General features: G+C 34.5%; 1 long non-coding RNA gene across 2 annotated transcripts in view; it reads left to right on the top strand.

Moving 5' to 3' along the window:
• LOC107075812 (uncharacterized) overlaps nt 1-23,902 on the top strand; it is a 157,102-nt gene that overhangs the window by 89,541 nt on the left and 43,659 nt on the right. Inside the window, exon 3 of one of the 2 annotated variants that reach the window (XR_011182953.1) lies at nt 4,118-4,180. The exons of the other annotated variant lie outside the window; for it this stretch is intronic. This is a non-coding gene — a long non-coding RNA (uncharacterized lncRNA). Of the gene's footprint in view, nt 1-4,117; nt 4,181-23,902 lie in introns of those variants that run through there. 2 annotated transcript variants of the gene reach the window in all.

Raw genomic sequence — 23,902 nt, 5'->3', positions numbered from 1 at the left:
GTATGCTTTGGATTATTGCCATGATGAAAGTGGTCATTGGTTTCCAAGTTTGAACTTCTTTGCAAAGGGGGCCAGATGTTTGGTCACTTATGCTGCTACAGTACATGTTGAAGTTCATGATCGCCCCCCTTTCCTTATATAGACTCCAAGGTCCAGATGCAAAAGAGCTGCAAAACATAACTGATCCCCTCCCACCATAGTTCACACTGTGAGCTTCACCTTTTATAGGAGAATGTCCCAAAAAATCTATTTTTGTTAAATTTGTTAGAGATATCCCATGTTTGCTTTTGGAGGACAGAAGACTGCTAAACCAGTTGTGTCTCAGGCAATAGTGGCAAGATACATGGCCTGTTCTTGGATTATTAATATACCAGTAGCTTTAAATTTCAAAATGTATAGGGCATTTACAGAAGCACATTGCTGCCACTAAGGGGAAAAAAAACTTTGCCCCCTTATCTCATAATTATGAGATACTGTACGTATCTCATAATTATGAGATACTGTATTTATCTCGTAATTACAAGATAACAAATTATCTCATAATTACAAGATAATGAATTATTTCTTAATTATGAGATAACAATGCTTACCTCAGTGTATGTACAGTACAACCTGTTACGTTGTCCACTAAATGCATGTACTGTAGAAGCTACAATGAACTTGGCTGGCACTTTCGGTTTAATGATTGTGTCTAGCGCTGCAGAATTTGTACAGATTTCGACTGGGGTTTAGTCATAATGAAATCTTGCACTTTTTAGCAAATATGAACAGAATCATTACAAACATGAAGACCAGTTTTGTGGGATTTAGAGATCAAAGCATTGATGGTTCCGTTATGAACAGTTACTTGTGCAGTCACTTCCACTGCTTAAAACTGTAAGTCCGCACGTAGTGATATACGTATTGTAACAGACATGGCCGACATTACAGGATGTGCGAGCTGGTTGCCAGCGCAGTGTCGTCACCACCCTTCCCTGTGAATAGCAGGGACCTCAGCCGCTGGGCTGAGGAGAGATCTCCCTTTAGCTCAGCCGGCTGGTCCCCTGTTGAGTGACGCAGGAGACCCGGGTTCGAGCCCCAGTGGTGGAGGGCTGACCTGAAGCGGGAGCCAGAGGGCACAAACCCACGAGAACTCGAAAGCGATGTAGTATTAAAGGAATAAATTATAGGTTTATTCCATGATGAAAAGAGAAGAAAAGAAACACAACGTTTTGGCTGTGAGGGCTTTACAGCCAAAATGTTGTTACTTTTTTTCCTCTTTTCAGCATGGAATAAACATGGTATAAATAAAGAGGAAAAAACATGGAATAAATAAAGAGAAAAAATGTAAAACAACATTTTGGCTGTGAAGCCTAAAGAATTCAGAATTATAGAATTCAGTTATTGATGCTAAACATGATTTTGCTTATTATTCTATAATAAGCTGTATAATAAGTAATTTTATTATGATGAGTTTTGTTTTTATTATTTATTAGGGAATATAAAAATCAATCTGGAGGTCCCTGAATGTACGGTGTGTACATTACACTCATTTTTACAAACAAAATTGCATGGTTTAATAGTTAAGATAATTCCATTGGATGTTATTTAATTCCTGGCTCTTAGATTCAGATGTTGTTCTGTTGTCATGAAAAGGCTTTTATTGAAGTTTTGGGCTTTGAAGGATAGCTGAATGTCTCTATTAAAAATGTAGGGCATGTTCCAAAACATCTCTTCACAGCTTCAGAACAAGTGTATGAGCAGATGTTCCTTATTGAACAGCAAATACATGGAATTCTATATACTGAGGTGGTTATTCATTGTGCAGGAAGCTGCAAGGCCTGAAAAAAATGACTCCAGGAAATTGTGAGAAAACATAACCAGAAAACAGTCATAAACTATTCATTTACATATTGATTTCAATCTTTGGACATACAGTACTCTTACTGTATGTCAGTCTATTAACTGAAGTTAATTAAAGTGACAGACCTTGAAGAAGAGTAGAAAATAAATTAATCATTAATAAAAGATCAACAAAGTTTAGAGTCGAATAAAATATAAAGGAATAACAGCAACATTTTTGGCAAGCAAGGGCTTAATCTTCTTTTTCTGCTGTTTTATAAAAATACATTGTGAGGAAATTGGTTTGTGCTGTTCAACACATGGTACATATTTAATGAAATTTATAACAATTGTTCTACAATCAGATTAAGTGCTTGTTTAAAATGCAAATATGTTCTTTTCTTTGACATGCTGTAATTAAACAGAACAATACTCTATTTTTTCATCATGTATTATATGGTACTCATTAAGAGCTTTGAAAACTGAACAATGATTGACCACCTGGTCTTGTTACTGTAGTTAAATTTATTAAACTCCCTTTCTCTATAGAAAATCAATGTGTAATTGTATGGGTTGCATGAGGTCAGGCATGTTTTTCAGTAGAAAGATATAATTAGCTCGACCTACATGCTATGTATGTGATGACAATTCTATATGTTGTTTTTAATAGCTAAGTCTTTTGGTTATCAATGAGATCTTTAGATCTCTAAAAGCATTAATATATTATATATAATTAGACATACCATAGGCTAAATGATTACCCTGTTGTATTGTTAATGGTATAATGATTTTAAACTTTCATATCATGCTGTTCCTTGATTGGAGAACAAATGCTCCTTCTTTTTGGTATTCCTTAGCAGTACTTAGTATTGCCTGTTTGGAAAAGTTGATGCTGGCTACATATTGAACATTGAAACTCATTACCATATCAACACTGGACCATCTTAAAGGCTTTCTTTCTCACTTCTTTTGTTCTTTTTAACCACCATGAACTTCAGAGTAATTCTTCTACTCAACATACTGTACATTTTGTAGGATAAATAGTGTGAAACTCAAATGGCTTTTGAAGTTTTTACCTTTCTGAGGGCAATGTTGTTAAAACGTACTGGTTGAAAACCACAAACTATTTTAAATGCCAAACCTCGTAGTCATGTTACGTAGTTATAAGAATTTGAAGGAATGTTTGACAGTCTAGATACTGTATTTGAATAGTTTCAAATTGAGGTTCTTTGTGGCCTATAACAAACATCTTGCTTTTTGTTTAACGCTGGGGTCATAGTAAAGTTTTTGTAGTTTTTGGTTTCGCTGGTTTCACAAGAATCAAGATAACCTCGATATGAAACCACTTCATTCAGACATGAATTTTATGGTCCCTTAATTGCCATTGGAAATAAATTAATTTCCCTAATTTCAACATTTTTGAAAATTATTATTATGACCTACTGTATAGTCAAGAAATTAATTTTGAATAATACACACTAAATCGCTGTTCCCTTGTGGTATTGATCTCTAACTTGCTCTTTGGATTCTTTACAATTTTTTTATGAAAAAATCCAAAAAGATAATATAGGTATTTGAGTGGGTATTTTATTAATTTGGTGTGCTCCTCTGTTATTTGCTTACAGATAAGGTGGATTTGAATTAGTTAACCCAGTGTATTTAATTTGTGAAGAATTAATTTTATCTACTGGCTTCTTTCATAACATGGTGTTCTAACAATTGTAAGATGTTCACATCTCTAAATGTAATTCAATGAGCAATGCATCAAGCAAATTTTATCCCTGTTTACCAGCTAATCCTGATTAACGCAAAAAGGCTATTTCTCAGAAGAATAGCACTGTGAGAAATGAATAACGTGTTGTCCCCTGAGTCAACTTATAATTATTATTTTGTGTCTCAATTTAACTTAATCAGAAAATACTCACTGTACAGATTTCCACTCGGTCATCTGGGACGTTAGATGATAAATTTATTTCATTCTGCTGCACAGATAAATTAATTGGATTAAAATTTTGATCATCAGTTCCTTTGTGCGTCCAACCTTCCATTTTTTTTTCACCTCATCTCACTTTGCACATAACTGAATTCTAAATGTTTCCACAGTTCCCAGGAAGGTGTTGATCCTAAGCGTCGACTCATTTAACATAATCACTGTCTTCTAATGAAACAGTTAATATTAGACTGACAACTATCATTTTGCTGAGGGCATCCAATAGCTGTTACTTTGAGGTGATGAATGTGTAATTACCAGGCTTGACAGGCCTTGTTCATTTTTTGCCACCTTTTTTTTGTGCAGATGATGCAGTGTCGCATAATGTCAACAATCAAAATGTCAAAATGAAGGCAGTGTGAAGACCCAGGTGAGTAATTACCCAGGGTTCAAGACCTGCCATGACTCTGGGAAAGGCAAAGCTGACAGGGTGCCGATTGTTTCTGGCTTCTAGTGCCGTACCACCCCCCTGACTTGTCGTTAACAGATCAAGTCAATGATATTCATTAAATTACATACACTTGCTGTTCGCCCCCCCCTTTGAAAAAAAGGACAAGTCTTATTAATTTATGCTTTGAGGAATACAGTGCTCTAACTTCAACAATTAAAAAAAATCTGTAATTATGCACTGATAATTTTCTGCAGTCAAACGGAAAGTGACTCATTTTTACATGCTGATGCACAGATCCCAGTGCTTATAACTTACTCCTTGAAGATCAGGAACTCCTGGGTCAGATGTATTTTAACATAACTTTATTCAGTTACAACAGATTGAGATTCGTGCTCTACTTAAGTAATTAGGCTTTGCAATGTGGGCATTGTGGCCGGTTAACTGTGGTCACATGTTGTTGGGATAAAGATGTGGTCTTCTAGAGACTTTTGTGTTCTTTTGTAAATAAAAGTGTTAGACATGCTGTACAAGTACATGTGATTAAAGAATGCTGACTGAAGGTTGTGATACAGTATCTGTTAGATTGATTACAATTTTCGATGCACATCTGTTGTAGAGGTACATAAAACTTTAAAATTGTTTTATGTTATAAACTAAACATTTATTCTGTGATTAGAAAGTAAAGCATCATACATTTTAGGTGAGGGTATTGCAGATATGTGATTGTAGTCTCTGATCCTGCTTACCCTTTGTTGAGAACACAGGCTGTAAAAGGGAAAGAACAACTAGGAATGAAGCCTAGAACCCAGGTTCTTGTTCCTTTCTTCTATTCATATATTGAAGTCTTGGGGAAGAAAATGAATTTTCAAGAAGTCCACGTTTTCAGAAGTCCAACACTTCTCCCAGGACCTGCCTCACTTGCCACTAGTTCTTCATACTGCAGAAGTAGATGGACTTTCTCATTTACACACAGTGTAAATTAGTTTTTATTAAAACGCCATCTCATTATGGATCTCATTTTGTTTTTAATGTGATCCAATTTCATCAAAGTTATCTTCTTTCATCTTTTTAAATCCAAGGCTTAGCAGCACGATGTGTTAAGTAAAGTACAGTACAGTATATTGCATGCAGAATAACTGCTTTAATTTTGTTATAGTGTTGTTGTATTTTATAAGGGTCATTAATGTTGCATCTTATTCTTAGGCCATTTTAAGTAACTTATCATATTAGCATGTGATGCTAATAATGTGTTTTCTTTGAGTTCTTTACAACCTTGAGTTATTGCTCTCTTAATTACTTAAATAATTTCTTAAATTCAAATTATTATTATTATTAGCGATGAGTTAGTTCTCCATGGTTGTGAGGCACAGCTTTAATATAAATTGCTCCCTTTCTCCTGCTTGTAGCCTCTTTAAAAACACACTGTTATTGCAGATTCTGGGACTTTGGAACTGAACTATTAAGGGCAATGTCTTGCATAAGATGAAGCCAGTGGCCTTATTTAGAGTGCAAAAATATTTGTTCACCTGGTAAAATGTTTACACAATCTGTAATCCCTATATATTGTTTAATAGGCATCATGTTGTTTCTGAATATACAGGTTGTGCTTTTCTGCAAATATTGTTCATTTTTAAATATAGTACCATACATAGCAGTTGATATTTTAATACTGTAGCTTATTAATCAGATAGCAAAATATTTTTTCAAACTTGTTAAGCCGTTCTTTGTAGAAATGTGAGACAGAATTTGGACAAAACATTGCAGACATTTTACTGAATCAAAGTTTAGAAAACAATGAATTCATACAAAACAGTGATACCCTAACATGTCTTAACATGTTAGACAAATTAAGCAGATAGACAAATGGTTACTTCATTAAAGGAATTAAAAAAAAAACATTTCTCAATAGAAATGAAATTTATTACAGTTACAATTTTAATTTTACTTTTGAAAAATGCAGATGTATTTTGAAAATCTTAATTGAAAATGCTTTATAAAAGACACAATTATGATGACACGGCATTGGGATTGAATGTACAGTAGTGGTTTAAACCAAGGTTCAGTTTAGACTGGGATTAAGGAGTATTTACAGTACATAATGCAAAGTGTCATAGTATTAAGTATACTGTACAGTACTTCACATACTGTATTGTGCTTGGTTTGTCTAGCCCATTCATTTGATGAGATTTGACTAATAACTGGCTCTGATTATAAGATAGTTTCTAAAAAAAACACTACATTAATATAATATAAAAAAAAGAAACCCAGCTAAAGTTTCCTTATACAGTATTTAGCTCTTGCACAGTCTGTTGCGTTTGTATTGTGGCTTTAGGCCATGGTTTTACCACTTTTCCTACAGCTCCACTTTATGTTAAATTTACAAGCCTAAGCATGCTTGAAGATAAAGTCCATTTTCAGACAATCTCAGTACCAATACCAAGGCTGTAACATTCTGAAACACCAAAACTTGCAAATGAAGACTGAGAACTTCTGATTGGTATGAACAAGTGCCACAGAAAATGCAAATCAAATCTATGCAGGAGTGCAAAGAAAAGGGAAATATTTTTACACAGGCAAGCTATAACAACACCTGCAGACCTATGAACTTGTGGCAGAAGTGTGGTGACAAGATGGTGTCTGACATGACTTGGATCTACAGTGAATTACAGGTCTGCTAATAAGATGCAAATTAATTTTCTCTTGTCCCCATATAATATTCCAGGCAGCAACACATAGAGCTATGGTGTAATTTTCCCCCCTTTTTTTTACAAATGCAAAAAATATTTTTGATAATTTTGAACATATCACAATCCGAAATATATTCATGACATGCTCCATGTATTCGGTAAACTCACTTTTCCTGTGCTTAGTTTCCACTGTTTGTTCAGCTTACTGTCTTTGCCGAAGGATTTTGAAATGTTTAGTGCCAGCAAACAATTTCCCAAAAGTTGTCATTTTTTGTTTTATTTAATTTTACACTTCAATGTCCTTCAGTATGGAAAAGCAGTGCTCATTTTGTCTTTGTAAAATAAGTCTGGCTCGCAACAAATTCATTTATAAATGAAAAGTATTTTAATCCATTCAGCCTTCTAAAGGTGAAAAAATGAATCAGTCTTACAATTGGTGTTGGTGTATCAGTATCAGAGTTGTCGTCGTTCATTTAAATGTCTAAAATCCTGTGTAAATAGTTTACTTAGACTCCAAAAGGAGATTGAAATGTTTAAGTACAGTATCTTTACAACAAATGACTTTTTAATCTGATCACTAAGATAATTGGAAGATCCAATGGCAGCAGTTCAAAATTAAGGGGCACTTAAGATCCACATGATTCAAAACATACAAATTATAAATTGGTTTGTGAAAAATGGAACTGGCACACAATACACATTCATATCAAGATGAAAAACAATTTCCTTGCATTTGTATAGTGCTTTTCATTCTGCAGGAGGCCACTGCATTTTACATAGGATTCCCTTCTACATACAGTATACAGTAGAAAGGGACCCACTTCATCCACCACTGAAGGGAAGCTCCCACCTGGTATGACATGGTAGTTATCTGTCAGTAGTCACACTACAGAAAATCAGGGAGATATGTGAGAATTTGCTTTACCAGTTAAATTATGTTAAACTTCAGTCAGGGTAGACCCAGAGAGAGATTAAGCCAGGGGTTAACACAACCTATTCCTGCAAACAGTAACATGAGATCTTTAGTTACATGTATCAAGTAGTCGGTATCTTGGTTTAAGACTGTATGTTGTCCGAAGGACAGCAATTGCAGTGTACCCTGTCACCATATGTGGACACTAGTTTGGAAATTATGTACCAGAGAGAAGAGTGCCACCTACTGGTCCACCAACACCAGAGCAGCAATTTGATGTTTCCTATGAAATTTTACATCGCAGTACTTACTGTACCAGCCATGGTATTACTGTGTGACAAAATCGGATTAGAAGATGCTAATGCTGGTGTCATTTGCAATGTCCATTAGTCTTTACCATAATATGTTTCCACAGTCTCAGATTGTTGAACAAAGAAAAGTTTTAGCCAAGCTTCCTAATTTTGTCAGTGAGCAACAGCACCTTGGAGAAATGTGTCACCAGATAAATCATGGCATTTTACAGTCCAGTACTCCTTTCTTTTCTTTTTGTTAATAAATTTGGAATCTGTATTTTTTTCCTGTTTATTCCTCAAATTTGAAATAGCAAATCAATAATTAATGTGGCTTTACATCAAGGGGACAAGCACAGGAAGGGCAAAGACAGTGTTTTCCTGTGCTTCTGAAAGGTGTGCTTTTCAGGCTTATCTATTGCTTCATTGCCCATTGTACCAGTTCGTGGATTAACATGACATGGAAATCTGAAGGATGTTGTTGTTGACCAGCTCACCCTAACAGAGGATTGGGCACTGCCTCTTTGGGAATCCCACATTCTGCTAATGGGCATTCCTAAGATTCATTCAAGCAACATCCATGGGACATAGCCTTTGCTCTGCATATACTGTAGTTTTTTACCACTTGAGCCACACAGGTCTCGGGACTTCTTCTGTAAAAGTATATTGAAACCCATATGGCCATCAGTGGTGTGTAAGAGCCGGCTTACCAGAGCAGTGATGTCACCGCCCTTCCCTGTGATAGCAGGACTACAGCCACTGGGCTGTAGAGAGATCTCTCTTTAGCTCAACAAGCTGGGTCCCTGTTGAGTGACGGCAGAGGCCTGGGTTTGTGTCCCCCATGGTGCAGGGCCGACCTGTGTAGGCAGAAGGAAAGGGCGCCTGCCTGAACCCCGAAGCGTTACAATATCTTCCATTTACAGTCTTCATAATGCAGGTTGCACAACATCCTTAATTGAATTTAAAATAAATTCAAAGATTTTTTTTTTTTACTTTTTCTCATAACAGTGTCTTTATTTCTTCTCAAGAAGCTATAAAAAGACTCTTTATGTTTGTACCCTGTTCCAGCACAGATGTTCACTGTTCATCTGGCTCCCCTCCATAATGGCATACAGTATGTGTGGCAGAGGTACATTCTGAGTGTCCTGGAACTATGTCAGGAAAATTCCTACTTCATTTTTAAGAAAAACATCCCAAGCAGATACAATAAAAATGTTATGTACTGTATATATATAGTTATATGAATGTATATATTACCTATTAACCTTATATAGTCTTGCAATTTTCACCTTCCAGCCTTTTAACTGAGATGTAACTGTGAAAAATCATATAAGAGTTATTTTGGTGAGCATACAGTATATTTATGTTCAAGCACAAATAGAATTCAATATGTCATTCCTAAGCATATCCCTTAGAGAATCGCTGCTTTCACTATAATTTCCATAGAAATTTTGTGTGCAAATGCAGTAATAGACACATTTATAACATCAAAAGGATTCAATTTTCTTTTCAATCACACAACAGTATGAATAGCTTTTTCCATTGAATTTAACAATAAGAGACCATTACCACAATCTAAAGGATGGGGTTGCCTTCACTTGCTTTTATGAAAGTATGTCAAACAATTTACCATATCTCACATTTGTTCTAAGAAGCTAACCGCGCTGTCAAACAGGTTTGTTTCTAATGTGTGTCAGCAAAATGTTGTTTTTATTTAAATTTGGCATGGTAATCACCAATGATGCATATACTCTTTAATGGTGACTGTTAGTTAGTCTCTTTAATACAATAACACCATTTTAACAGACTTCACAAGTTCCAGAAATGACAACTACAGTCTGTTAATTGCAGCTTGCAAATTATTTGGAAATAAAGATGTGCATATCAAACAGGAACTGCAGCACTTAGCATTTTGTTTAGCCAGCCAGTGGCTACTGTTCCAATAAAAATCTAAAGAAGGAAAAGTTTTACATCAGTAGTTTTTTGTGGCAGAACAGAGTACTGAGTTCTTTCTTTCTGTTGAAATGTTACAGCCACTTATAACAAATCACTTAAATATATATTAATTAGAATTCCAGGTCTATGTACTATATATGTACAGTATATTGTAGCTAAATAAGAGTGGTCTCAACAGTTAAGATGAATTATTTCTCTGTTGAAATCCACATCTGATCAACTTATTATTGTGAGCATGAATATGGACCGTGTTTAAATTGTTGTGCTATTTTCAGTGAACAGAAGCATAATTTGTATCAATTTAATTACAAATGTGCATACTTTTAATTCTGCAAAGTTATGATGCATGAATATGAAGGTGGTTTTAAACACTAACATTTCTGATTTACACAAAATTCTTAAAGCTGCATAATATTACCTCAATTACAATTTTGAATCTTTAACATAATCAAAATTAAAGTCAGCTTACCAATCTTACGAATCTTTTATATATTCTTAACAGAGTTTACAGAAGCCAGTATTCACTGCTTTTTTTAAATTATGATTAAGCATATGCCAAAATGCAGAAATATTTCCCTGCTATGTCAAATATTATTTAAATAGTTCCCTTCTTTGTTCTAGTGCCCTTCGTTTGGAGGATTTCTTATTGCACTATTCAGTTTTCATTGCGTTTGACCCATTATCCAGCACAGCAAGGGGCTTTTAAAACCATTATGAAAAGATAGACCATCACAGATGGTTTAAGATTTGAAACATGTATCTTTTTAACATTGAATGTTAGGGATTTAATTATATCCAACTGCTTCTCAAAGGAATTTGTTTACAATACAAATAACCAAGTATAACCGTACAATCTATTTATACATTGAGAGTGAAAAGTATTAGGATAAATATTTCATCAAGTATGTTAATGTGAGCAATTACACCGTACAATTTAGATCAGCAAATTATATGATGGTGTTGAGAGCACCTGTCAATCAGTACACAATTGTCTCTATATTGGGTCACAGATTTAAAAAAAAGCAAAAAGGAGCCCTTATGACCCAAATAACATGTAGGAACATATAAACCTGAAGTTTTCCCACAAAATAAACAAATGACTAAATAAAAAGGGAATGATGACATTTCTCAAGTATTGGCTAATGTATGCTTGAGAGATGTTGAAAATATGAGCAAAGCCTTATTCTGATCTATTTAAAAGAGCTATTTAGGTTTTGATTGTAATGAAAAACTAATTAATATCTCCAAATGGTATATAACCAGGCAGTTGCAGCTTTGGGTTTATATTTGAAATTGCACTGCAGTCTGTTCAGCAAACAGTGAAATCCATGAACAACTTAAATTAGGTAATCATGAGATTAGCACAAGAGTCTATCGACTTTTCTCTTGCATCTATTGATGTGGTTTGGCATTCTTTATTCAAGTAACCAATTCTGCCATTGTACAAACCAATCCAATTGCATTGCAGATTGAAAATGCTGTCTGAACCGTTGGGAACTAAACTGTGTCTGATGGCGTATTACTCTACATCCAAATCAGATATATCTTGATTCCAGAGTGCAGGGCAGTAATTAAGATTTGAAATTCTCAAGGAATTCTCTTAATTATCAATACCTAGTTTTACAGAAAGACACATTATTTGTGTAAGACCCACCATAGGTAAACTCACATAATGGGCAGAGTAACTAAAAATCATTCATTTTCTGCATTCTAGCAGCCTTAAGAATTATACTGCAGGTTCAAGAGAGTTCTCAAGCATTACTGTACTGTACCGGCTAACATGTGTAACTCTTTTCAAGAGCAATAACAGAAACACATTCACCCTCGGTTTGTTATACTGTACTGTGAGCTACAGTAATAATACCAACTGTGCATATTTGTGGAATATACTGTTGGTGAATCTGTGCCTGTGACAAAGACAACAATCCTATTCATTTCCTTTGGATGGTTCCTCCACCAAAAAATGACTGCTTCTGTACTGTCTTATGAAGACCTTATAAAAGCTTAATTTTTAAATCATTTTTTGTTTACAAAAGAAAAAGGTTAATTCAAACCAAGCTTAATTTTTTCCTCACCATTAGGTGTCTATTATTAAGTGACACGTCTAGATTAGTAAGAATTGTTAGAAAGAATTGTTTCTGAAATCATCTGAATATGTTTGTCTTCTGATTTGGCAGCCTGCATGCCAATGTCAGGTGACGAGTAAAGGATGAGTTCACACCATTATTATGGCAAACCCTGCAAAGCAGTTTCTTAGTGTAAGCTTGTGTGGATACAGAATTCAGAATTTAGCCTTGGATTTAATAGCTTTTAGTTGACATTGCAGACTATCAGTCACCCTATTCAATTGTGCTTCCAGAGCCATAAAGTTTTGTTAAACAGTTCATGTATACAGTATTCATCTTTGATAATACTGTCTGTGTGAAGGGACAGACTCATTGTTTGATGTACTGTAGCATAAGGGAGAGCCAGGAGGTACTGTAGGAGACGATGTATTATTATAGCCATTTCTGCTGGAAAAAAATTGTTATTATTGAAGCATTAGCTTGCAGTTTTCAGTGAGACTCCTTGTCTGTTCTCTATTATTGTACACACTTCATGGTACCAGAAGATGGTATACCTTATTCACAACTTCAGCTTTGATAACCCTAGAAGCATCAAAGTGAATGATAGAAACAAAAATGCATGCATTATTTTAAAAGATGTATCACAGAACTATAAAAATGTAACAAGTACAGTTGGAATGCTTTTTTTGTGCCCAGGGTAAATTAGTCCACTGCTTTTTGTATCCCCAGGGCGTTTGGTTCACTGTACAGTATGTACTCAAATGTATTTAACTCTATCAGTTTGTTATCTATTTTAAAAATTGTTTTACATTTGTGATTTGTGAAAAAAATGAATAATATACACATAATGGATCCTCTGCACTTTGGCATCAAAGATAAATTATTTGGACACTAGTTTATTAAATGGTAGTTTAAAAAAATTGCTGGCTGTAGAGAGAAGATAAGTTCCAATTGTTGATTCTAAATTCAACAATTTGTTGCCTGTCTGGAAAGCATCACTATCAACTTAGACTATAAATGGATCCTTCAGAATTCTTTTTGCTTAGCAAAACCCCAAGAGACTAGTTTCTCTGTTGCAATGGCATCAGTTTTAGTGCTTGTAAAACTTGAACAGTATTGCACCTGACAGCGTTTTCATTTTTAAATATATTTCAGTGACAGGTAATGTCCTTTTTGGTGGATAATTGTATCCAGGGTCAACTACACAGCTTCAATAAATGATTCATGGAAAGTAGAATGAACTTATTTAAAATGTAAAAAAAAAATACATTAAAAAGTCCATTCTCTTTTATTTCAATCACAACCCTATCTCCTTTTGTCACTCCAGCTCTGTTCACTGTCAGTATTGCTTTGAGAGTTTGGCAACAAGGATGTGGTGGTTATTTAAAAGAACCGACAGATGCTGACATTAATGCAGTTGTCTTTGCTTTTATTTCCTACATGGAACCCACTTTGCAAAGCTGTAGTACATTAAAATGAAGCACTTTCCATATGAGACTTCCCCCCATTAAACTTTTACAGCAGACCTTTGCTGAAAGTCCTGTGCTCTTTTCACTTTGTGTTGAAGTGTGGCTTAATACTTCCTAGTTTAAGCTGTAGAATTTCCCAGACCTTGAGTCCTGTGCTTGTGGTTTATGTAATACAGTATGTGATCTGTCTGACATGCCTTACAATAGAAAGTTCATTAACCTTAGTGGTCTTTAAACAAATTATTGTATGCAATTATCGTTGTATCAGGCTCAGCTTCTTCAATATCCATTGTCTCATTTACAAAACATCACTTTCATGCTTTCTGTATAGTAGTTCAATTTTAAATGACTTACAGTATTAAATGTATTGGATAAAAGTGACCTGTAACACTGATTTTCTCATATAGTCTCACCAGCCTTGAATTCCAGTTCTTACGAGTAATTGTAAAAGATACTTGAAACAAAGCTTCCTACTATTTCAGTAGTATTTGTAATTAATTTAACTTTGCACTTTTATTACCAATAAGTGAATAAAGTTAAATAAGTTTTCTCTGCATGCTTGTGGAATGGAGTACATTTCTGATGGATGATGCATGCTTGGTCACATAGAAATCTTTGCAAGGACAAGCTGTCTGAAGTACAGTGTTTAGTTAACAATATCAAGCTAACAATCCTACTTTAGCATAGGTTCAAATCCCACTTCAGGTACATTGACAATAATTCATCACAAGCCATCCTTATGTCATTTAATGCAGACAACTGCAGGATTTTGAATGCAGGTAACAAAAATAGACTATTAATACCAAATGAGAAAAATGCTGAGCTCGAAGAGGCTTCTTATGAAGAAGACTTAGGTGTTTAAGTTGACAAATTATTTACATCTTCTAGGCAATGTGGGAAGTAATTAGAAAGGCAAAACAATGTTAGCGTACAGTATACTGTACAGTTAAATGTGAAGTATTTAAATCATGGGATGTCATGTTAAAATTGTATAATGCACTAGTAAAGCCTCATTTAGAAACTTGTGTACAAATTTGGTCACCACGTTATACAAAAGTTATTGCTGCTCCGACCTTAAATTACCCCCTTTAATTCCACAAAGGAATTGCTTCGGGTGAAGTAAGTGCAGAAACAGAAATGCTCTGTAAAATAAGAATGGATCTTTCTTAGGTGGAAAACTGAAGCTTAGGAGACATTTAAGTGCTGTAAATCAACTGTAAACTGTTGGAGAAGCTCCAGGCATTCTCAGCCACATTATCTTTAACAATATTTTATCTGTCTTTCCAAGAACCATGTTATATAAAAGACAGCTGAAAGTAGATTTAGTATTCTTTTATTTTCGATTAGTGTTTTAAAAAAAGGACCTATCATGGCTTTTGAGCAGATATCAAAGGTCACTAACTCATTATCCTAATTGTCATCAAATGTTGTTTGTGACTATACTGTACACTAACACCTTTAGCTTGACATCTGTTTCAGTTCTTGAAAAGCCATTTTTGGTCATGCCATGAATGTGCTTATGCACCAATTTTTATTGTCTGCAGGAAATCTTCATTTAATAATTTAATGCATCATGAAAATTGTCAGGATTTTTCCAAAATACTGCTGGCATATAAAGTAGCCAAGTGGATGAAGCGCTCGGTTCATTCTTAAGGGGAATTAAAACAAAATCTGTAGGCAGAAAAAAACCGAAAACCATTTGTGCCAGAAAGAGAGAGAAGGAACATTGTTTCCATGTGCTATAGAATTATGTTGGGCTTCAGTGACTCATGTGGCATTACATATTCTTGTGGAGCATTAGCCATGCCCAGAAAGGCCTTTTTTTGTGATTAGGACCATCATGTGTACGTAGAAGGAATAACCACTTTTGCCATTCACTATTAAAAAAGGATTTAAAATAGAAACAGGGGGGATTACAATCTGGGCTTCCAAAACGCTTGGACATGTTCCATGTAAATTCTTTTTTAACAAGTTTAAAATTACAAGATGCTTTGATTGACATTCACATGCTACCACTCCCTGTAATTTTTGGTGGTGGCATTGTATATTGTTCATCATTGTAAATATACCCAAACCACACCATATGAGATCACCTCTAGTGGGTTTGGCAGTTTAATTATAACTCGGAGTTAAAAGAGTTTACCAAGTTTTGGGATTGAAATTACTTTTCTGCCAAACAGCTGCACCCTCCTAGATTCGCTTATCATGACACCAGTGAAAATAACAATATCCTAACCACAGCTGGAAATATTTATGACTGTAAGACTATCCTAGCCTTATGCCATGAATGAACAGTTCAAAATTGATACTTTCTTTTTATTTGCTCATAAAAAATATATAATCCTTGATTTGCGTTTCAAAGCATAAAGGTTTTAAACAGTAATTTCCATTTTTATTTAAATGCTACTGCTGGACAGAGAATAAAGCATAGTGATTCTGGAGGCTACATCTACAAAAGGGCTGGTATAGGGTGTAAAAATAATCTGTCAAGAGGCCAACCACTCAGATATTAGTATTGTGGAATGATGTTAAATCACAGTTACGTTTTACTATTTGTTGGCTTTTGGATTATGGGTTTTATTACTTTAAATGTGCACTTAATTGTGAGACATCCTAATCTAGACTTTGATGCTTTCTTGATATATACTGATGTCTATGGGATAACGTGGGTTCTGAGAACTTGGTCATTAAAGTTCCCCTGGTGCTTTTTGTATATTAGCTTGTTAATGTCTGTATCTTAACTGACCTCCGGTATGTGGTTTATTAAATGTGCCAAATGTGCCAAAACTATGTTTCTCTCTTAATTCAACTAGTAAAGCAATTTAGCAACTTCATACTTCTCCACCTGATATGTGAATAATGACTGCTGCACCTCATCCAAGTGTACTTCAGTGGTGAATCAAATGGGCTCCCTCCTATATGCTTTATTATTATTATTATTATTATTATTATTATTATTATTATTATTATTATTAACATTTTAGGTATAGCCTACTGCTTGTCCCATAGTCAGAATTTTAGTTTAGTTTAGTTGAGTCACTGTGTTTAACTCTTTGAGAAAAAAATAACAGGTTTCAAATCTACAGTAACACTCTTCCAAATATTTGAAGATAAACACTTATGTTTAATGTTTAACATGTACAATGTTTAAAAAAGACCACTACATTTTTTAATATCATAAAAACATGATGGAAAACCATCATCTTCAGACTGGTGATCTGAACCAGTGGTAAAAAAATGTGAACAATGACAAGTCTCTCACAAATAGGTTTTCACTTTTGCTTATGTGCAGCGCCAGATTTCCATTTTTCTCTTTTAAATTTAAAATTTTAAAATGGACTCCATTTATAAAAATCATTTCTTGTCATTCCAGAGTAGAGAGTTTTTAAAACTGACACTCTTGATTTACTTAAGAGATTGGATTACTTAAATCTCCTTCATAAAATCTGGTAAAAATCTAGGATTTCCCTGAATGTCATGTGCTATTAAATCATTCCTACTCTTTGGGGAAAAAAGTATTATTACAAAAATGGACAATATTAAAGCTGGGAACCTAAGAAAATACAAAAATTCTTAATCATCTTAATAAAGATTAGTAAAAGACTCAAGTCTTTAGTCTTTTATTGCTCTTATTGTACATTGTTTCCTTGTTTATTTTTTTTTACTTCTCAAATATAGTTTATCTTTGCAATGTGCTAGCATTGCAACATGAAACTGAAGTGCCCTGATTTGACGATACAATGTCTTAAAACAATGTCAAAAATGTCTGGCATTTTTTGGCACATTTTCAATATCAATTCAATTCAACTTACAGTACATGTACATTAATGTACATGTACATAACTTAATGTACAACTTACATTACATGTACAAACCTGCAAAAATTAGTTTTTTTTGTGTGGGGGGGCGATGCATGGGAGGAAAGGGAGAAGAAAGTATAGTATTATATGGACATATCGGACTCACTTAGGGTTAGAGGGTTATAAAGAAAGTGTAACAGTAAAAACAAAGGAATACAGAAGTCTGTCCTTATGTGAGCTTGTGAGTGAAAACCTGATTAGTGGAAATTCCCATTACTACCCTTGTTACAATCTGATTTGTTCAAGAACACAAATATTCCTTCAAACACCCACAATTCAACTTAACTTGATACTGTCTATATTCCCGTTAAAGTCTATGGAACTTTCCAATATAAAAATGAATACCCTTCATTATTATAACTTAATAGGACACCCACCCCAAGGCAACTGCCTAAAAACAATTGAATTTAGAAATATATACAAATGCTATATTTTAACAAAAGCATAACTGATGGAGAATTATTCTATACATACTGTACACCACAATCTTTGGTTTGTGAAGCATTTTTACAAGTTGATTTTTCAATTCAGATGTCAACTTTTTGTGAGTGAGATCCTAGAAACAGTTTTAATAGTGGAAAAGATGCAGATTTATAATTTTATAGAGATGAAGAAATTGATTATTGAATTTTATATTGACAAGCATACAATTATTCATAATAACGCATCCATTCTCTGTTAATTTAAATTGATAAGATGTGCGCTTCAGTCTTTTAGATTTGTCACAGGAGAAAAAAAAAACAATATTCTGAAGGGAATTCAGCAAATCCTGTGGGACAGGTTTGTAGCTTGATGAAATCTTCCTAAAAGTCATTAATACGAATTTGTCATACATCAGGAAAATCAGGGAAATTAAAGTCTCCAAAGGTGTAACATGTTGGTGCGGAGATTCCCTTTACATGTCATTTCAGGGTTACGTTGATTCAAGTGCTCACCTGCAGCAAAGATTGCCCGAAGGAAGATCTTTCTTCTTTCTTTTCATCTTGGACTAAACATGATGGTCCTAATAATTAAAGCAATTCTGGCCTCTGGAGTGCTATGCAGCATCTGTGCACATCAAGCCTGTGACATGATACAGAGGGACAGGAGAACTATTAAATATCCATCACGCCACTACACATCAGTCTTAATGCAATCAGAAACACATGACTACATCAGCTAATCCCTTTCGATCCAAAGTGATTAAGTAAGTCTTTAATTTCCAAGACAAATAAAAAATGCAAGATCATTTTATCATAAATGTAAATGACCTGTCTCTTCAGATGACATTTCTAGGGTGTAATTGCTAATACAGGACTTTGTATACTTCAGAGACCAGTAGTGATTTTTATCTTAATGAAACAAAATGTTTTTGTATGCATGTCAGCGCACCACTGCCTTTTTCCTTCCCTTTTTAAATAAATGTTTGAAGTTGTTGAGCAAAGTGATGCTTTGGGATGGATCAAGGTAATTTAATTAAACTATTGTTACAGCTGGTGCTCGGCCAGGTAGTGACTTGGAAGAATAAGATGAACACAGTCTATAATTGGGGCATATTTTCAGTAGTCAGTCTGTAATAAACTCCAATCAGAGTTTTTTTTTATTTAATATGTAGGCTGCAATGTTAGTTTTGATGTGATATTTTGGCTATTTCATTTTCAAATAAAAAGAATGACTACAAGCGCTTACAGGGGTATGTTAATTGGTTATCCACTTTTATTTTTTTAAGTAATTGTATCCATTAACTAATGAAAGTCACGCATTTGTTAAAACATTATATGTCTCTGAATATATTAACTCTATATTTGTTCTCTATATGTGTTCATATGATTGTTACATGATGCAGTCTTACTTAATGAGGAAAGATAGAAATGACCATTTTAATAATTAATCTGCTTCAATTTAAAATTGCAAAGTCTTAGGGGTTCACAATTAAATTCTCTCCATGCTGTATCTCAAACAGGAAAGTTGAAATTATTTTGCTGTCACTCCTTGTTGAAGTGCAGATAGCTCTGCCAGTGCACATGTTGCAATTTATCATCCAGCTGTGTAGTTAAGCAACACCTAACATATCATGTTTGATTATCAGTATTGACGTATTTACGAAACACGAGGAGCTAGCCTGTCAGCCAGCCAGTGTACCTATTCAACGTCCGATAAAAAGAAGGTTGACATGACAAAGACACAGAAACCTGAAAATAAGGTTATTGCACAGTGTAGCACAGAGAAGTTGAATACCATATACGTCTTTGAATATTGGTGTTCTTATTCCGTACTGTTTTAAGAAGTTAAGTCTGGTCTGGCTTTAGAAACTACCCATTTAGGTCAGATCAAAGGAAAAGCTTAAATTTATTTTTATTTTTCCATCTTCTAAGCACATCGGCCAAGTCAGGGTCATGGGGGAGCTGGGCTCTGTCTCATCAGGCCACAGGTGCAAGGCAGGGTACATCCTGGGCAGGATGCTTGTCCATGGCAGGGTACATCCTGGGCAGGATGCTAGTCCATTGCAGGGTACACAGACAAACAGACAGGTCCAGTTTTCCCAGAAGGTAATTAACCTACCAGCATGTATTTAGACTGTGGAAGGAAACAAAGCCTTACATTTATTTTGTTTAAATACTAATTTGATGGAATATGATGGAACTGAACCCTTTTCAGTATGGACTCTATACTGTAAATGAAAACTATGTATTAAAACTTTGTATTCCTTTTATTTTTAATGTATGAATCATTGTCTGTCTTATTTATCTAGTTTTAAAGAGTGTGAAAACAAAGAGAAGACAGAGCAATCAAAGCTGAAAGTATTATTGTGCAGACCTGCTCCTGTAAGTGACAGTCACTTGTTTTTATCTAATGGCGGATCACCCTTTCTGTGTCACTCAAAACATGTCTCTTTTACAAAAATATCGTATTATCGTATTAAGTTAAAGAATGTTTACGATAGCTCCCAAGAATGAAAAGCTTGCAAAGAATTTGCAACATGAGAGGAGGTGTAAGTAAAATGGCCTCCTTTAAATATGGTTACCATGCAGATAGGCAGAATTTAAAGAAAAACAGCATTTGATCTCTGTCTCTTCATCAGGGTGGCAAAACAGAAAGCTGTTTGTCTGTGTTTATGAAACCTTAGTGTGTTTTCAGCTAACCACATCAAGCATGATGTTATCACAGTAGTGTGTCAGAACAAGCAAACACAATCTACTGCCTTTCTATCTCATGTTTATGAAGAAATAAACTGTTTTTTTTATTTTTAGTTGACGTTACTGATTCAACATTTGCCAAACTAGCTTGTTCTGGTACACTTTTAGGAATATTCCACTGGTTCAGGAATTCATTAATTACCCCTGAAAGTAAAAAGAACATAACCACTTCCACTCTTTATGCTATAGAAAAGTTTTGAAACTTTCTGAAACTTAAAGTATTCAAAGGAAAGATAGAAGTGTTTGTATTTTTTCTGTGCCAAGATGAACAAGCTTAACAAATATAAACAGACTAAAAAGTAAAACTTGGGAACTGGCACTTTGGGATCGCAAAATGTTGGCCATCACACAGTGTTTGTTTATTGGGCTTTGCTTAAGAACAAATTGCCTTGTTTTTAAGAAACAGATTTGAAAAATCAACTTTTTGGCTTTAATTTGTTTGCTGACCACACATTTTGAGGTTTCAACTCCCCTTGCTAATTTTTATCAAAGCAGCCTGAAACAATAAACTGCACAGTATGTGCGTACGTTTCACACTATAATGCTGTAAAGCATCACAATTATATAGTTACAATATTAGGAGAAACTGATTATAAAGAATGATTGTCCAAAACGTATATATTAACTTTATATTAAATATTATATTTTAATGCTAACAATTCTTTGATTGAGAAACCTGACATTACTTTATTTTGTGTGCAAGACCTTTAGTTTGACTTAAATAATGTCAAGCATTCTTACAATGTTGGAATTGTGCATGAGATGCACTACCACTGTGATCTGGAAACACTTCTTTGGAACACTGGGCAGATGCTAGATGGAACTGACAACATCTTAGTAGTCCTCAATCTGTGGCCTACTCAGTAATGGAACAATGATAATGGATATTACGAGGTTTAGGTTAATCAAGAAGTACAAAAACCAGCACTTGAAATGACTGTTACGCCAATAGTGACTGCATTCACAGTCAATGTGCTGTAAAGCATAGAAAATTCATACTAAAACATAATAGAGCTTACTTTGGTATCCCATTCATATTTTATGGGAAATCGATGCAATGAAAACATGTGCATGGTGTATATGTTCAAACAGTGGAAGAACTGCAGATTTAGAATACATGATAGTAAATTTTAGCAAGTCCTATGACACTGTTTTAATCATTGTTTCATTTGCATTGATATCCAAAGTACATTGATCATTGTTTTCACATTCCAGGATTTTAGGTATTTGAGTTAAATCCCATTTTTGTAAATGCAGACTATTAGAAGATGTACTGTCGGTTAATTTTGTTTGTTTTTTTTCTGTTTTCTGAACAATATACAATAATAGTAGATTTAACATGGAACATCAGAACCGAGAGGACATTAGAAAGTGTATGGACTGTTCATACACATGCTATTCATACTGTTTTGTACACATTGAAAGTTAAATCAAGGTAGTTAGCAGATTGTGAAGTAAACAAATTTAATTTTACAGTGACTTGTGACACAATTGGGCCCATCAGTCAGTACAATAAGCTTGAGTGGCCCTTGCAATTTAATATGATCTGCCAGGCCTGACATGTACACTGAGAGCAGACAGTTAGCATGACGAGAGGGAGTCAGGAGAGAGATAGAGATAAATCGGAATTCATTCTGGGAGCAGTCACACTCAATGACATATTCACTGACTGCTTCAACAGCTCATTTGATAACGTTCTTTCTGCGCGATTCATTTTTCTGAAAGATGAAAGCTGGCTGAAGATCTCATCTGCTCACTGAGGCAGGGAAGAGAATTTGATATTAACACAAAATAAAAAAGGAGGGAAGTACTTCCTGATTAATTAACAGTTTCTTGGCCCTGACACAGGCAGCTAAATGTCCCGCCTTCTGCAAAGCTCTTTCAATTAAGCATGCGTCATAATTAAGTGGCATGTCATTGGGCTTGCTGTAGCTAGCACGTCTATGTATGGAGTAGAGGGAAACACATTAATCATAATAATTAATGGCTTGAAGAACATGAATATTATTTTTTTGTGCTACTTGTTTTATTTTTCTTGTGGTCCATGCATGCAGAGCTTGCTACTGCTTGGTTACCCACCATGCGGTTCATTTTTCAGTCACTCATAGTTGCTAACGATGACTTGGTGTCACATTAACGTGTTTAAAAACAAGGAGCAGGCTACAGGTTAAAAACGTACAGGTCTTATAATTAACCTGAACTAAGAAATCGCAAAAAAATGATTTATCACATTCAGATTGTGAGTCACATTTATTCCTTTTTTATTCTCCTGGCCTGGGATTATTGTTATAAGAAAAGAATCACATGTACCTGTACATTTTCAGTAAATGAGCTTACTGCCACATACTGTACAGCATACTTTTGCTTGCTTTAAGCTCACTTATACACTCTCATGCCGATGTAAAAATGTCAGGGGCTCTCCCCTTTGCCCATTGAAAAACCTAACCAGTAACCAGTGGGGTTTCTGCTAGAAATTGTATATTAGGAGTTTGGAGTACTAATTATATTGAAAGCTTTATATACAAAGAATGCATGTTGCGCTCTTTGTTTGGTGTGCATGTCCATTGAAAATATAGTAAATTTAATTAAATCAAGCTGCAGTTTACATGTCTTTTTGAAAATATATTTTTACATGAGCTACCCTGAAATTAATTTAACCTTTTTTCAATAAGAGACCTTTTGAACTTAGTTCTTGCATGGATTGTGTAAAGTTGGTCATGGAGAGCCTCTATCCAGCAGGCTTTATGGATCACCCTCAAATCATCAATTGACTTTAGAAGCATAGTCTATTATTATTGCTATTATTATTATTATTATTATTATTATAGTTTATTTATCCTTTAGTATTTTAAATACCAAACCCTGTAGTTGCAAAGGAGGAGAATTGTCCATTCATAACTTAATATGAACAATCAACTTGCTATATTGATCATCACCCATCTTTGTTCCAACCCCCAGCGGTACAGGTTTCCAAGATCAGGATTGGACAACCCTGATTTATCAAAATCTGGATCTGTTTAAAAAACTTTTCTTTGCAGGATCACCTTTCTTTACCTTTTTATGAACTTGTTGTGTTAACTTCATAACTGTATTAACTTGAGTTTCAAAATTACTCATTACAATGAGTTTCAAAAGTGCTCATGTAGCACAGTAGCAATACAGGTAGTGCACAGCAGGAATGGAGATCTGTATATTAGCCTTCCTTTTGTACAGTTTTGCACAGTAACACTCAGAAGATAAAGACTAGGACATAGAACCTCTGAACAACTGCTCACCCATACAT

This window comes from Lepisosteus oculatus, chromosome 21 (assembly GCF_040954835.1).
Source record: "Lepisosteus oculatus isolate fLepOcu1 chromosome 21, fLepOcu1.hap2, whole genome shotgun sequence".
Taxonomy (NCBI): domain Eukaryota; kingdom Metazoa; phylum Chordata; class Actinopteri; order Semionotiformes; family Lepisosteidae; genus Lepisosteus; species Lepisosteus oculatus.
The sequence above is the reverse complement of the archived record's forward strand: the minus strand, read 5'-3'. Positions and strand labels throughout refer to the sequence as shown.